Raw genomic sequence first — 16,723 nt, forward strand, 5'->3', positions numbered from 1 at the left:
CGTATTCACTTCCCAGTTTTATAGAAGGAGATAATTTTCATATAAGAACATAGCAAAAACAAAAGGAGTAAATAACAGATGCAAAAAGCAAGGGATAAACAAAGAGACAAATACAAAATCTTGGTATAGTTTAAAAGTAGTTGCTATTTCAAAATTGGTCTGAAAATATCTCTTTAATATTAAATACTGTCTGGTCAAACTACTACCAGAAACTGTATCACTGCCCTTCACAAAAAGAAAAGGTTTAGCCACTACTGAACTAGCTTGTTTATTTCCTGTAAAAAAGCACAGTTTATATTCAACTACTGAAAAGGTGATTTGTTCACTCAGTTTTCACTAACTATAAAGATAACTGTAATAAAGTCCACACTGCTTAAAAAAAAAAATCATCACAATAATTTCAATTGCAGTTCCAAAACAACAAAACTTTGTGAAGATCACACATTACAATCCATTATTATACTAATGAAATGAAAAAAAAAAAAATAAAATTGCATATGGTATTTTCTGAAGGCAAACAAATTAAACGAATTTGATATGTATGTGGTTATTTACTATAACAAAACATTTTTTAGAATTACATACAATACATATGAACCAAAATACCACTGTAATTTCCTTACTAATTTTTATCTCCTTTCTTACACCACACCAATGGCAATATATAGGACATCACTGAGAATAAATACATATAGATGCCAAGACAGACAATGACAGCAAAGGTTTTAAGTCTTTTTCACGCTCAAAGTTCTACTGAACCACTGAAGTTAACTTTTCAAGCTTTCTCTATCTACACACAACTGAATTCTTTGAAAAAATACCAACGCTGAGGTTAAACAGAACTGACAATGAGCTGACTTCCTTTGCTGCACCCGCCACAGTCTCATTCTCACCACTACATTACAATTGTTTATTAAAATTATCATACATTACAGGTACAGAAATCTAGTTAAGGAAACTGCTACAGAGAGATACTTAGAGTGGGCTGTTGTTTTTGCTGTTTGGTGGGTTTTTTGGGGGTTTTTTTTGGGTTTTTTCTTTAATCCAGGAGAAAACGGTCTTCAAACACCCAGAGCAGTTTCAAATACTACTTGATACTTAGATGGTCTTTAACCTGAAATGAATACTAATACACACAGTATTTCAGGGGTTTCTTAGTTCCATAAACAAGCAATTCTTAATGGAAAAAAAAAACCCAAAAAATACCCATAATAAGTCTGCAACAGCAAATGAACAAAAGCCAAAAGTTTTTGAATTTAAGTTTTCATTTAAAGGTTAGTAATTTAAAAAACCTAAATAACACCTTGCACAGATAAATTATATGTTCAATTAAAAGGTCATGTCTGATGACCTCTTCTCTCCCAACAAACTGCATCAAAGCTGACTAAGGCCACATCACTAATCAGTATTAGTGGAAACTTGCATGGCACATAGAAACAATGAAAACAAGGAAAAAAAAAAATCCGTTCACTTTCTCTTCCTGATCACCTGGGAAAGCTGGTGATCAGGAAGAGAACATCAGAGGCCGTCACTACTTCAAGTTCTTTTTTTGTATTACTGCCAAAAGAATTAAATTATACAGTTATTCAATGGGAAAAATTCCTCCAAAATCACACACTCAGAAATCAGATAATTAGAAACCTTCTCCACAGATACATGATAAGAAATGGAAAGATCCAGACCTGAGAGTGAAGCTAGTGCAGTAAGATACGATGGTCAGGGAAGAATAAACTTTCTTTGTAAGAGGAGAGTAAAAGGGGTTGGTTTGTTTGGCTAACAAAGCAAAGGTCAAGAGGGGATGTGGTTGCTCTGTCTAAAGCAGTCAAAGAAGGTTACAAACGAAGAATGCTACAATGCAGTGCTAACAGAACAATAAATGGGGCATGAGTGAAAGCAAGAAGAAAATTAGAACAGAGCTTTGCACCATCAGAGCTGCCACTTTTTGGAAGAGCTTCCGTTAAGAGTAGTAGAGATAGGCATGGATCATACAGACGTTATAGAAGAGACAGGATGTAGTTGCCTGCACCAGCTGGGAACTACATACAGCAATTCAAGAATTCTGACTCTTACTTAGTTTTTGTAAGTATGAGGATGTGAGTAAACAGATGAGACTAAACAAAAGGCCAAGAGAGATGGGATTAAGTGATGGGATTAGTTTATACAACAGGCACAATACAAAGAAACCACAAAGGAGTATGTCGGTCCAAATATTTCACCTGTTGAGTTGAGAGCAAAACTGTTATACAACCAGCAAACAAGGTGGGATTCAATTCCAGAACTAGAGACTAAGATCCAGTCATATTTGATGTCACCAAGAACATCAGTAAACTCAGTTAAGGAATTTAAAACATTGAGCAGTTGGGGAGGAAAAATTGACAGTTCAAGATGAGATAGGTTCTTTCACACAAAACATCACAAGAGCAAGCAACAATTAATAGCTTGACTGACAGACAAGTTTTGTTGTAGGGTTTCTTTGTTTTCCATTCCCCAAGTGTAATAAGAGTTAAAAGTACTACATTGTAGCAGCTCACAATTAGTCAAGAAGAATCAACATTTTACAATATTTAAAAACTTTTACATTATCAGCTTCGTACAGTAGCTGGTACGAGTAGTACAGCATTTCTACCTCTAGACTGAAAAAATGAAACTGTTAGTTACATTAGCTAAATTAAGGAAATCAAAGAACTGCTGTGCTGGAAAGCTTTTAAACAATGCATCAGATTGTAGCGTAGCAGTTCAAACAGAGAAGTAGAAAATCGGTTTACATATATGCAAATGAAATCTTCCACATTCAGTATAGCTGTATTAAGGCTCTTGCTTCTTTATAAGAAACAACAGATATCGTAAAAGACGTCTCACAGGGAAACTACACTGCACAAAGGAACTGATAAAAACCCCTCAGCAAAATGAAAACAGTGAAATCACAGCATATATTGAGAATAATATATGAAAAAGCTATCATCCTAATACACAATAATAAAGTGAAGCCAACCCAATATAGCAAGGAAATTAATATTACAAAAGCTTATGCTATGGTTAATAAGTATACTTCTAAAGTGCTACTTGTGTGTGTAATCTTCTTCCTTCTTTTTTTTGTCAATTACGTATATTCTCCTTCATTGCAAATTAATATTCCAAATAAAATTGCTATTAAAATGTTAAATTTAATGTGTTGTGGGTTGTTTGGTTTCAGCTTTTCTTAAGTAGAAAGTAAATATGTGGCTGGTAAAACACTCCATAACATGGACATGGAAAATACTGACTGCCTTCAGTGGCACCAAGTGTGTCATGTGGATCCTCTCTACAACTCGTATCTCTGCATTTCTCATTTCTCACCATAGTACTGGATTAATGGCAGGGTGGAAAACTAACAATAAACAAATCTTTTTAGAGAGAATGGACAGGCACAGGTAAAATTAAAGGAGAAAGAGAGGATGAACGTAGGTTGTGAACAATTTTAAGTAAAGAGATGACCACAATGAGGGAAGGGGAAAAAAAACAAACCAAAGAAAAACAACCCAAGCAAACAAATAAAAAAATTACACCAAGGAAAATCCAAGGAAAAAAAAACCCAAAATCCAATTGTATTTTTTCAGCTATTGCAGCATCTGATTGTCAACGAAATGATGAGAGGACTCTGACCACTCATTACTATATGAAGGTTCAAGCTCTGCATTTATGAAACGTTCCTCCTTAACAAAAATACCAGTTCTTCCCAGCTCAGCTATGTGCATGTATGAGAACAGTGGAAAACAGAATAAAGGGAAAAATCTGTTTATGTGCAGTAATAAACAGGTTGAGTAGTAATGCAAAGATAAGTAACCAACTTCAGCATTCAGAAATTTCCTACGTACATTTAAATGTTTCACTCTCCATTCCCAGGGTATTCTTTAATTTATTATGTCTACTTTAAAAATAACTTGCATATGACTGACTTAATATATTTCTGAGAAGAAAATGAGAGACAAAACTAGGTGGATTAAAACTACATTTTAAAGAATACTATGTTATTAGATCTCTATATGTTTCTTTTTTCAAAGGATTCTATTAAATAGAATACTTTAAATACACTTGTTTTACTTAGTTTACATTATTAAATCTTTCTTTAGAATTAAATACTTCAAAACATGGTTTTCATTTCTTATACGCTGAGTAGCATCATATTGATATAACTGCAGCACCATGATCAAAGTTGACATCTGTAGCAGCACACTGAAAGTAAACCAGTGCAACTTATGTATTAGCTGTTTTATAATTTTGGTGAGCAGGGGACTTTTTTCGTTCTTTCAGATGAGGAAACATGCTACTAGAAATTTAAGAATCCTTGCCTCATAGCCAGTTTTAAACTTCTGCATTTTGCAATAAACTATATTTCTTGCTAGTCACTAAATGAATCTCTGCTATTTATCAATCCTTAATAAAAACAAATTAATAAATAAATAAAATCACTTAAAGAATGAGGGAGAGGCAGAAAGAGACTGGACGTTCTCTAGTTCTCATCGAAACAAGATACTGACTGAGGTACATCATACAGATTTACCCACAAGAGGGCACATTTCTGGTTTCCATGCCAGAGTTACAGTTTGATACACTAAGTTTCCAGAACTAAATGCTATCAAAATGACTTCAAAAAATACTAAGGAAGGAGATACAGATGCCAAAACACGGCTTAATATGTAAGTACCTGAGGGGCATGTGGGAGAGGGGAAACATACACAGTCACAATATAAAGCATTTCAACACTTTGACAACACTAAAGTCAATCTTAGAAAAAGTCAGAATTGCAACTGCACATTAATTAATCACTGATCCAGCTGTCTAAAGTTAAAATAGTAATGCAAGAAACTACAAAGCCACGTGACATTAATCTAACTTGAACAACCAACGAGGGGTAGTGGTTGCAGCATGCGGAAGGAGGTAAAGGGGGTGGTAGGAGGGTGGTGGTATCAGAAATCAGGACTCATTATTAACAATAAAAGCCCAAGAAAACTCATCAGCATTTATTAAACCAGGAAGTTCACAGCACACACAGAACAGTTTCAGCTTCTACAATACTAGGTACAAAAAATTAAGTTTGAAAATACAAATACAGAAATCCCAGAAGCACAAAACCAGATGAAACGCAGTGTACTAGTGAAATTCGTGTTGGGTTCATGAAGTGATCAGCCAGCACAATCAGTGATGCTGTCAAAGCAAGTGAAAAATTTAAAAGTTTGAGATAAAAATTACCTAGACCAATTTTTAAACCAGTATTAGCACAACTTCAAACTACAACCACCGTAAGAAAAGAAACTTTAGTGAAAATGACTGTACTGTGCCAACTGTAAGCTGCTTCTGAATATAAAGAAAGCTTTAGAAAAAAATCTGGAGCAACAAGCTTCTTCCTCTGTGGCTACTGCCACATTCCTTTGGTCTCCACTGTTCTTTTCCATAATAATGACACTGATGCCTCTGCTGCCCATGGAATACTAGTGGCAGTGACACCATAGTAAATGGCAAGAGAAACCTCAGTAAAGGTGGTGGAAGCATACACAGTATGACAGGTCTGTGGATTCAAGGAAAGATGCCCCTAAAGCAGAAGCACACATATTTCTACCAGGGTAAAATAACAAAGCATTACACCTGTGGTAACTCTTCCTGTGGGACAAGAGGAGGGGAAATGACACAACTGGGCCATGATAAATAAAAAAAAAAAAAAAAAAAAAAAGGAAAAAAAAAGGGAAGAAAAAAAATCTAAGCCAAGTGCAGAGAGCAGATACCAATGGGTAGTGTGCAGCTTCCCTGATACACAAGATGCGGAAGTGGGCAAGTTAGTTTGACAATGACAGCAAGCTGTGTGGTGTGGTTGACATGCTGGAGGGAAGGTATGCCAACCAGAGGGACCGTGACACACTTGAGAGGTGGGCCAGTGCGAGCCTCATGAAGTTCAACAAGGCCAAGCGCAAGGTCCTGCACCTGCGTCAGGGTAATCTCAAGCATCAAAAGCAGCATGACCAGCAGTTCTGCGAAGGTGATTCTCCCCATCTACACTGCTCTCGTGAGACCCCACCTGCAATCCTGCATTCAACTCCTGGGCCCCCAACACAAGAAACACGTGGACTTGTTAGAGCGAGTCCAGAGGAGGCACAAAGACCTCTGCTCTGGAAACAGGTTGACTTAGTTGGGCTTGTTCATCCTGGAGAAGGCTCAGGGGAGACCTTCACGCAGCCTTCTAGTACCCGAAGGAGGGCTACAAGAAAGCTGGAGAAAGACTTTTACAAGAGCAAGTAGTGATAGGACAAGGAGGAATGGCTTGAAACTGACAGGGGGGAGATTTAGATTATGTATTAGGAAAAAAAAATTCACTGTGAAATTCACTATGTGGTGAGGCGCTCGCCCAGGTTGCTCAGAGAAGCTGTGGCTGCCCCATCCCTGGCAGTGTTCAAGGCCAGGTTGGATGGGGCTTGGACCAACCTAGTCTAGTGGAAGGTGCCCCTGCCCACGGCAGGGGGGTTGGAACTAGATGAGCTTTAAGGCCCCTTCCAACCCAAACCCTTCTATGAGTCTACGATTCTATGTGAACGTCTAGCAGGAAATGCTGACTTTTATTGCTACCTTGCAGTTACAAAGGGTGAAAATACATTAAAACACAGTTTCCTGAAAAGAAGGAGTAGGTCTCTAGCAGCATTAGGACCTTTTCCTGTTAAAGCCGTAACCTTCTTCAAAGCACAGGAAACTTTCAGTTTTATTCATTATATGTGATACAAGAATTAAAAAGCATTTATAAGCAGTGTTCCGCACTAAAAATAACATTCACATATTTAATTCGGATGCCTTAGCATGAAGAACTCTTTAAAATGAGTCTATATCAAGTCCTTCATACACAAATAAGACATTTAAGCAACAAGTAAAAGCCTATTCTCTCAGGAAACATAACCTGTCCCAAAAATTTGCAGAAAAATCAAATTATATTTACAGTGTTGTGATGATCAACAGGTGTAGCTTACTTCAGCAAAAGAGAAAAAAAGTAAATCTCAGAATTATTGATTTTTATGGAAAACACCCTATGTGTCAATGGGACTATGTAAATAAGAATACTGCTCTACATGAAAGTGTGTTTCCTGCTATTTTATTAGAGAACTAATGCAAAACAGAATCTGCTTAAAAGCCTTACTGTAAGGCAGCTAAGTTGTCTTCTTAAAACATGGGAATTAAATTTAAGTGAATGGAATGCAAATCTGGCACCTGGTTCCAAAGTAAGATACTAATGGCTCCTTCTCATTAACCTTCTCATTAACAAAGTGATACAAGATCAAATCATACTGATAAGGTAGCAAAAACTAAACCAAAGAACTTCGATGTTTTAAAAATTTAGCTTGTATAAAACACACATTATTTTTGCAGGCACAACTGCATTGATAGCTATGAGACATGTAATACTTTAAAAGTGTAATTACGTTCACCAGTTCTGCAAAATAAAGCAAGTAAAACTTCTGTCAGGGAGAATCCAGCAATTCAGGGAGTTTATTACTACTCCTTTTCCATCTTTTTAAGCAATAAATATCCTCTTTACAAGATTTTTTCATGTCAAAGTTCCCAACACTACTGAGAGCTACTGAATTCTTTTGTCCTGCAGAAGCAAATGTAGGCTTAAACTGTAAAAACCTAACTTTGCTTGGCAGCAGTTGCGATATTAAGTGTAGCTGAGAAATTCAAACATAAGGCGAAAACCCCAAGCAGTAGTTCATGCATTTATTTCCTATTTGTACTACATACTCCACACACAACTTCTATTCCAACAAAGAAAGTACATCTGTACTTGTGCTTTTTTGGTGAGCACAGCCCTTTTGTTTGCTCAGGCACACACACAGTAGCGGACACTAGATACAGTTCATTTTATTGAAAGAAAATAGCTAAGAGATGAAGAAGAGCATAAGCAATTAAAAGGGTTCGGTAGGTCAGCTTTGTCAAATGGAGAACACTTTAGGTTGCAACACACCTAAAATAGTTGTTAACAACTATTTTGTTAACAAAATAGTTCTGACAGGCATGAGAGAGGAAGTAGCAGCTTGCTTTTTTTAACTTTTTCTTGAATGTCTCATTTATGTTAGCTGGTAGTAGTGCTGCTCTTTTCTAAAAACAGTTGTTTACTGACATTTCCTTCTATTTTAAATACTTTTTTCTTTAATTAGGTTGGATCTTAACCAGGCTAAAAACCTAGTGATTAAAAGCTGAACAAAAAAGCTACTTAATTCAGGTGTCTTTTCCAATTTTTAATCTTTCCTTTCTGTCTTTGAACTCTCTCAGATGATTCATAACCTTTATGAAACAAAACTGGGAAGAAATAAACCTGTTGACACAGCAGCTGATTTTGCACAAGTCTTCCAGTCACACAACTTTTGCCTCATTTTTGACACCAAAAAACAATTAAAATCCCTCCAAGCTTCCTGAGTACACTCTAAGAAAATAGATACACAATTGTATCTATTTCTTTAGATATCCACAATAAATGGCAATGTAAAATTCTATATAAACAGATTTAGTGTGTTGCATTTCAAAAATGCTTTTTTGTTTTTTGTACTGGAACGAATATTGACTTATGATACCTTATTCCCTTTGCCCTAATACTCATCTCGTTGCCCGTTTTTCAGCTTCAGCTCCGTACATGTTTAAGAGTGATGCTGTACAGCACTGCAGGTGGCTAAGATGTTTTTCTTCTGGAGTGATGTATTATTTCCCCTCAATCCCTTATGACAACGATGCAATTTCTCTATCCAAAAGCCCTATGATAGCCCTCTAACACACTCAGTTTCCTTCCCTCACATCAAATCCACTCCCACACCTCAGCTGCTAGATGGAAGAGAGACAGCACGTGCTGCATCCTCTTCCTCAATGGGGACATATCTCGTCTATCCAACAACCAACTTTCACAAACTAAACTGTCTTGAGACTTTCATCCTCTGTAAAATATAACTGAAATTGGCTGATGCTTTCCAAAATTATTAGACTGAGGACTTACAGATAAACAGTGCCATGATCATTAAGGAGGAAATGACGAAATAAATCAGTGTTTTTACTGACTAATACAGAAACACATAAAGATCTTGGTTTGTACTGTCCTACTGTATACATTTGCACAATTACTAGTAATAGAATTATTTTTGTGATTTTATAGTATTCATTACCCAGAATTTCTTCCATTTGGTTCATTTTACAAGAGGGAGCTTATATTGCTCATGCAACATACAAATAAGATGTACTTTCTCTAAAGATGTTTTGCCTCTTTAAAAAGACAAAACCTCCAAAATAATACAATTTAACATTTAAATTAAAATTACTAACATCTTGCAAAACCACCCTGATTGGAAAGACTGAACATGAGAGAAAAAGTAACTTTTTTAAAAAATAAATGCAGTGTTAGTGTCTAATAAATAAAATAATCATGTAACAGACTTCCAACATACAAAAATTTTCATCTCTTGGTAACTGGTTTTATTTCATGTTTATATTCTAAAATTGAGGATTACATAAACTTTTTGGCATACACCATCCAACCTAGCAATTCTAAAAAAGTAAAGCTCAATGATTTTTTAACTACAAAAGTATGACTACCGAAGAGTCAGGATCAGTTCCTGATTCTTTCCTTAATGGCTTTTTTTTTTTTTTTTTAAATTATCTTCCTATCCTAATCAATTATCATTCCTATTAACATTATAAACAAAAATATCATAAACAAGCACATAAACCAACATCACTAGTCAGCCAAGAAATTCCTTTTTTCCAATTGCACACACACTAAAAGCTTTCCTTCATCTGAGCATTATAGGCAGCTAAACTTAGGGAGCACAATGAACTCAAAGACACAGCATAGGAAACAAACAGAGACTACACCTGGAAAAAAAACATACATATTCAAAGTTATTAATAAGCCCTGAAGTATATAGTACACAATACCTAGAGGTATAGTGCTGGAATTACTGTTAATCAACTAAGCTCAAACAATGACCAGCTCGCCCTGAGCAACTGGGGCTAGATGGTAACAATCAGATATGTTTCAATAGCTAGGAAAAATACTATATTGAGGTAGGATCTTTGTACACTTGGGGATGGATTCATACAGTTACCCAGGAAAGGGCCATGTGTCATCCTGAACTGCTGCTGCTGATGATGATTCTCCTATGACCGCAGCATGAACACAACAGAAGTTTCTTTAGCTCCCAAACTGTGCTGAAAAGAGTGATGCAGTTCCAAGAAAAGCATGTATCTAACGAGGCGTTTCTTTCATCTTACTGATCATCTTCTATATCCTACCCTTGATAGTCTGCACATACTACAAATCTAAATCAAAGCTACCCTGGAATTGCAGCAATTGGTTTTCAAAGCTGCTTATAGGCTTCAGTCAAGCTTAACTTCCCAACTTTCACATCTTCCAAAATTACCAATATCGCAGCATAAACAAACATTCCATCAATAACAATCTGGTAGAATCTCAAAATTATTATGGCCATACACAAAAAACTTTTATTTTCACATATCCATGTTGAACATTCCCAGCCCACCTCCACAGTGTACTACAGCAATACAAACAAACACAGAAGAGCTGACAACACTTGAAAGCATATTTGTCAAAGTAATAATCTGGAGCAAACCAAAAGGTAAGTAGTTCTACAGATAGGATTACCACAACCACTTAGTGTAAAACAAGTACAATGAAGAACACTACCTTAAGGAAAACCTCCTTACGTGTGGAAACTCCCTGAAACATGCATCTGTGTTTTCGTTAGTTTTTTTCCTTTAACAGACTTAACTATCTCAAACCAGTTTGGAAATTTTCTTCATACTTACGTAGAGTTCACTCAATAAAACTTAATTTTACAGTAAATAAACCCAACTGAATTCAAGCTACTAATTCTGAAAGAGAATATAAACTTACATGTTTAATGTAGCTCAACTGAATCACTTGAAATCATTTCCTCCTGTTAATTTATATTAAAAGCCTTAAATGTTGTTACGTAGACATAGTTTGAGTAGACCCTTTAATTTCTATTTATTTGGATAAAGCCAGTCACACATCTTGAAAACAGTTCAGGTGAACACAAATAATACACCTGTGATCTAGCTGTGAACTAGCTTCAGTTTTGTTTCTCCAAGAAATAGGGAAAATTCTAAGTTTTGCATTATACATTTCTATGGTACACTTCTGGTACAAAATTATCAATCAAAAGAAAAGTGGGTAGAACAAATAAAGGAAAACAGAAGATTTACTATGACATTTCAAGACTGAATCATTGCTAATCTAGAGGGAGAACAATGTCAAAACCAAGGCATACCACTGGGAGACCACGTAAAAACACTGCAGGTCATGTAAAGAAATTAGACTGTGGGAGATCAATAGTAGATTTTATTTTCATTTTAAAGAGTAAAGCAGGATCATAATCCACAACACAAAAAGCTGAGAAACTTTCCGCCTGAGAAACTGTACTAAAAATTTCACTTCATTTGCAGGCTATTTTGAAAAACACAAAATACAACCCTTCTGTAATGGCTATATCCTCCTTCCACAGCAATTCCAGAAGGCTAGAGGAGACAAAGAAGGCCAAAGAGCTCACAGAACAGCCTATGAAACTAACGTCATTACAAGCCAAACAAGTTAGCCTTTGCTGCCCTTTTTTCCACATCCAAGATTTTTTTTTTTTTTTTCTTAATTTCATGTCTTAGTATTCTAACATTCAGCTCCTTTAGGTCTGTTTCACCAGCTGTCTTTCAAAGTGTCCAAGCATAAGGCCGAGTCATAGAGTTACAAAGCTGCAGCTCAGTTCCTCACACAGGTGGGCACACATACATGCAGGCACACATATAGGGACTGGGGAAGAACATGGAAGAACAAGTTTATATATGTGTAATCAGTAACCACAACTTGGATTCTCATCCTCTTATGGAATAGGCCTTCTGTTGACTCAGTGGACAGCAGAAAGACAAATGAGTAAGAAGGAAGACAGTTACACTTGCCAAAACTTTTATGAACCCATTTTTAAGCTGACTGAAGGCACAACACAAATTGTTTCCTGACCTGCCTTTCTCCTGCCCCAACTGCTTATCCTTTTCCTAATGTCCATGATTTATGTATTAATCCCTTTCCTCCATAAAACATGGTCTGCCCATGCAGATATTTCTGCAGAACTCTCCTTTTCATTATGCAACACAAAGAACTGCAGAAAACAAGTCACTTCAAATTTGAAAGGACTAAAAATTACCATCAAGCTAACATTCGAATTTAAGAATGCTTTTTAGTACCGATGAGGTAGATAGTCCATAATAACAAATACCAAAGACTCCCAATTTAAAAAAAAAAAAAAATTGATGTACTCAGACTCCTTTTTTTTTTTTTTTTAACAGTACTGTTTATTATACCTGGCATATAGCTACCAGACTTGCTCTACAACAAAATAAAGACAATTCAACCCTTCACACAACACATTTTATTAAACTGAGGAAGAAAGCATTTCCCAAAACCTGAGGCTCCCTATTCCAAAAAGAAAAGTGTAAACAATCCACTGAACAACTATATATTAACAAAAATCATATTTGCAGAACTCCTTCTCTAAAAGTAGGCATTTAGGCATTTTCTCCACTTTCATTTTAAAGAACAGTAGTAATACTTTTAGACTACATAGTTGCATCTACCATATTTAATCTTGACATTAACGGTAATGGCAAAAACTTTCCCTGAAGTTCTCCACATTAACCTCTTTAGACTAACTTACAAAGAACACACAAACACACGCCAAGAGCACACGCAGCTAAAAAAAGTCATCACAAGGTAAAAGAGCATCAGTAATCCAGCAATTGCGCCAAATTCTGCAAAGAATTAAGCCTACACTTAAGAGACTAAGCTACTTGCTTGAAAAGAGTTGGCATGTACGCTGAATAGTCATATTCAAAAAAACCCCATCCCTTTTACTGTCAGTAAGAAGAATAAGAAACAGAAAACCAAACCCAACACAAACCACCAGAGGCTTTTTAAATGCATCTTCCAAATAGAAAGAGGTATCTTAACATCTCCAACTGGAATGGTCTTTTTTAACAAAATTAGAAATATCCATAATGACAGAGGCATTTTTTTCTACATGATCAGTGGATGCAACAAATTCCTCATTATTCTAATCACAGATTCGTGGAACTGGAAAAGATTCAGCTTCCAGCTTTAAGTGCCAGTACTCGATATGAGTCATAGGCTTCCTATTCTTGCTTTGACAAATACAAACATCTTTGGTTAAATAAACTCCCCACAACCAGATGAAGTGGATGAACTGGAAACACTCAATCCAAGGATCCAACTTTCCTACTTCCCCAATTAGACTTGTAACTATAGTTCTGTACAACCACTACAGTTATTCAACCAGGATGACAAATAAGCATGTTCATCTACGAAAAATACCTCTCCAATCAGCAAAGCCATGCCCTTTTTAATTGGAGGGGAAAAAAGTAGTAAAATAATTGTGCATTATCCTAAGTTGCCAGTCTGCATTACAATAGTTTAGGTATAAACTTTCTATTCTGTTTTATTGAACTTTCATTTCATACACCTGTAGAGTAGATGATAAACTACCCTGAAGAGTACATGATACACTACAAAGCTGAGCCTTAAACATAACATTATACTACTATTACAAGATGTTTTCAATCAGTAACCAAGCAAAACTACTTCATCCGCTACTGTCATAGTACTTGCCTCTCCTTTCTCTTCTTTCGGAGTATACAGGATACAGTTTGCAAATATAAAATTAAAATTAAAAGGGTAAAATCTTTACAATGCCCACAACTTTGCTATGATCAGTAACAGAAATTAAGAGCTCAAATAAGACCAAACCATTTCCAGTAACGTGCTCTGTTGGATAAAGAAAAAATTTACCTGTTTCTAAGATTTCTTCTTTTCCAGTAACCCTTCTCCTAAATCACTAACACAATGCCTTTGATCTGCTGAAGTAAGCATCATTAACATTCAGCATGCGGATTCCCAAGCTAAAGGTTTGCTTCTCTAGCCTTGAGGGAACAAAACATTTTGGCCAATTGCTGGATTATTCCAAAGTAACTTTTACTCATGTAATACACCCGAAACTTTTTTGTTGGTTTCAAAGTAACTGTCACTGCCTTTGCAACTGTTGGTAGAAATGTATAGGGCTGCTGGTAATCACCATCAGACTTCCCTCAGTTCAATTCAGTCTTCCAGCAGGGCTTTGCAAGTGAGTACCTTCTCCCAAGGCAAATTATTGTTATCTGTCACAGTTGACAGTACATTATCTGAAGCCTGCATGATGCCTCAGTTCCTCTTGGAAAAATTAAAAGTCCTTCAGCATCAGTCCTCACCACAAATTTTAAAACTAGATGGAAAAAGGACTGGAACTGCCATCGCTCTTGAGCTGATTCCAAGTTCTCAGTTCAGCAGGCAGTTCTGGTATCTAGCCTTCACAAACCATGCAAATCGTCTAATAAAAGTGCTGCTTCAATGACCAGGATATTATGTAAGACAAGCGATCTTGGAAAGCTGTAAGCAGTCAATCACTCCCATAAAATTTCCATTATGTTTGTCTACACTTTTTTAAGTAAATTTAGTAAAAAAAGGTCTCACAGCCTATTAATACATAATGAAGAAAAAGGATTTCTAATATTAAAGGAAAGTTGCATTCCACTGCATATCACAGAAGAAAAATAATAGCTGAAACTGAATTTGAGATAATAATTTGAGGAAAGTGGAAATGTTCACACTACTAGTCTCTAAAATGACAATTCCCTTTGTAGGCATTTAGGGCATGGCTCTACTTTGAAAAGCATTTAGGAGACCTAGCATATCTTTTTCTTTCCCCAAATCAAGAATGACTATGCTTACTGTTTCAGTAAGTACAAAAATTAGAGAGTACAGCCACTTATAAAGCAGACTTTTTATCAAATGTTAAGCTCCAATGAAATATAACAAAACCCAAGATAAGTTTCAACAGTTCAATAGCAATGTTTTTTCAGCACTGTTCACGAGAAACTCTTTGCAACTTCCCTCAGTTTTAATGAGCTATCAGTACCATCTTTTACAACTATGTGATTTTCTTCTAGAATTAATAAATCTTTGGTACAGTGAAATTAGGCATAAATCTAAATGCAGTTTCTTGTTACCATATTTATTCCTTAGAATGAGGAATCAATGCAGAGTGCACAGGTAAGAACGGCAGGATGTGGCCTTTAATCTCAAAGCACTGTTTTTCTCTGTAGCAGAAAGCTGTCATCACGATTTCCACTAACACACTGAAGAACTTTGAAGCTGCCCCCAGTAACTTACTGAATACTTACTGGCTTTCCAAGAAATATAAGAGGAGTGAAAAAGATACTTTTAATTAGTAAAATTAACATGCATGAAAGGACATATTTTTTAAAAATCACCACATCCCACCAAGCTTCCTATTATGCTAACACAAGAGCCTTAACAGTAAAAATGTGATAAAATATCTAGGCAATAAATGGCCATTTATGAAACATACATTGGATAAGAAACAGATTTTGCATATACATGTAAAACATATATGATAGGTAAGTTACCGAAGTCAGGAAGTAATGCTATAAAATAATTTTGTAATAGATAGCTGGCATTTACCAGCTGTGATGATTTGCACAATGCAAGTATGGTTTTCTATCTTAAGGGAATTAGTATGAAAAAGAAAAACAGATTCCTAAAACGTTTAAAGTTGGAAGGGACCTCTGGAGGCCATCTAGCCAAGTGTCCCTGCTCAGGTCAGGGTCAGCTACAGCAGGCTGGCTCAGGGTTTTGAGTAACTCGAAGGATAGAGACTCCACAACCTTCCATATTCAATAAGGCTTGATGGCCCTCAGTCTATACTACTGCATGGGGTTATTCACTCCCAAGTGCAGAACCTAGCACCTCCTTTTGTTGAGCTGATTGATGGTTTTGTCTGCCCAGTTCTCCAGCATGTTGAGTTCCCTCTGAACAGTAGGACACTGATTTGGTGCCTCAACCACTCCTCCCCAGTTTGCCTGCAAACTGGCTGAGTGCACTGTGTCCCACCATCCAGGTCACTAACGAAGATGCTAAACAGTACTAGCCCCAGTGTCAACCGCTGGAGTACACCACTAATGACTGGCTTCCAGCTGCACTTTATGCCACTGTTCACAATGCTTTGCCCAGCAGTTCAGACAGTTTTTGATCCACCTCACTGTCTGCTCATTTAGTCTGTACTTTATTGATTGGTCTAACAAGGATGATATGAGACAGTGTTGAAAGCCATACTAAAGTAAAAAATCAAGATGCTCTCATCCACACTACTAGTTATGTCATCACAGAAAGTTTATTAAGCAAGATCTCCCCTCCATAAACCTATGGTGACCACTCCTGATAGGAAGTAGTTTGCAGAATTAGCTGCTGCATCACCTTCCCAGTGATCAAGGTAAGGTTGACTGGCCTTTTATTTTCTGGATTCCTCTCTCTTGCCCTCCATAAAGATAGGGGTGACATTCGCTTTCCTTCAATCCTCTGGTACTTCCCCTGATCACCACAAGCGTTCAAAGACTACTGAGAGTGGTGTCATAATGACATTGGCCAGCTCCTGCAGCACTCATGGATGCATCTCACCAGATCCCACAGACTTGTGCATATCCAGTTTGTTTAAATGTTTCCTAGCAGGATACTCCTCTACCAAGGGTAAGTCTTCATTGTTTCACACCTTTCTGCTGGCCTCAGTGC

At 36.5% G+C, this 16,723-nt stretch overlaps 1 protein-coding gene across 9 annotated transcripts in view; it reads right to left on the minus strand.

The window, feature by feature from the left end:
* The window catches only part of NIPBL (NIPBL cohesin loading factor), a 150,882-nt gene that overhangs the window by 92,964 nt on the left and 41,195 nt on the right, over positions 1-16,723 (minus strand). The gene's annotated exons all lie outside the window — the stretch shown is intronic.

The sequence above is a fragment of the Strigops habroptila genome, chromosome Z (genome assembly GCF_004027225.2).
Source record: "Strigops habroptila isolate Jane chromosome Z, bStrHab1.2.pri, whole genome shotgun sequence".
Taxonomy (NCBI): domain Eukaryota; kingdom Metazoa; phylum Chordata; class Aves; order Psittaciformes; family Psittacidae; genus Strigops; species Strigops habroptila.